Here is an 842-nt window from a genome sequence, read left to right on the forward strand (position 1 = left end):
CAAAAATTGAAAGAATAATAAATTAATAGTAGAAATGATGAGAAAATAAAGTGAAGAAAGACCCGGGAGCGTTTGAGGTGAGAAGCATAAGCTTTGGCGAAATCGTGTGGTGAAACATCTTTAACAGCTTTCGATACTTTAATCGCACCAACCTCCATTGTTGCGATTGCGAAGCAGATGCACACGTTAGTCAATTTAGGGTTTTAGGGTTTTAGGGTTTACTGCTTTGCTGTTGGTTTCCGACGTTTACTAAGATAATGATATAGACGACAAAAGTGCTGTTGGTTTCTTGTATGATGTGATACGATTATTATTTCTAATGTTAAACATTATAACAACATAGCGGGGATAGCTCAGTTGGGAGAGCGTCAGACTGAAGATCTGAAGGTCGCGTGTTCGATCCACGCTCACCGCATTTTTTTAAAGTTTTTGGGTATTTTCTTCTTATCCATTTTATTTTATTATTATTCTTGTTCTTTTTTTTTTTTCTTCTTATCCGTTTTATTTTATTATTATTCTTGTTCTTATTTTTTTTTTTGGTTTTTTGGTTATTGCTTCTTATTTTATTTTTTTGGTATTTTCTTCTTATTTTTTTTAAATTGGTTTTTTCCGGTAAAATTTCTCCTTGTTTGTAAATCGTTTTGTCGCAAATATTTGTAAATGTAATAGGGTTTTATAAACCTCGTTTTTTCAAATATTTTCTTCTTATTTTTTTTTGGTTTTGGGTATTTTCTTCTTATCCATTTTATTTTGTTATTATTCCTCTTCTTATTTTATTTTGTTTTTTTGGTATTTTCTTATTATTTTTTTTACTTTGTTATTTCTTCTTATTTTTTTTTTGT

General features: G+C 29.2%; 1 non-coding gene across 1 annotated transcript; it reads left to right on the forward strand.

The window, feature by feature from the left end:
• The first annotated feature begins 342 nt into the window (after positions 1–342).
• On the forward strand, positions 343–415 carry TRNAF-GAA (transfer RNA phenylalanine (anticodon GAA)). The gene has a single exon. It is a non-coding gene; the product is annotated as a tRNA-Phe (tRNA).
• The last annotated feature ends 427 nt before the right edge of the window (positions 416–842 follow it).

Source organism: Silene latifolia, unplaced genomic scaffold (genome assembly GCF_048544455.1).
Source record: "Silene latifolia isolate original U9 population unplaced genomic scaffold, ASM4854445v1 scaffold_467, whole genome shotgun sequence".
NCBI classification, from domain to species: Eukaryota; Viridiplantae; Streptophyta; class Magnoliopsida; order Caryophyllales; family Caryophyllaceae; genus Silene; species Silene latifolia.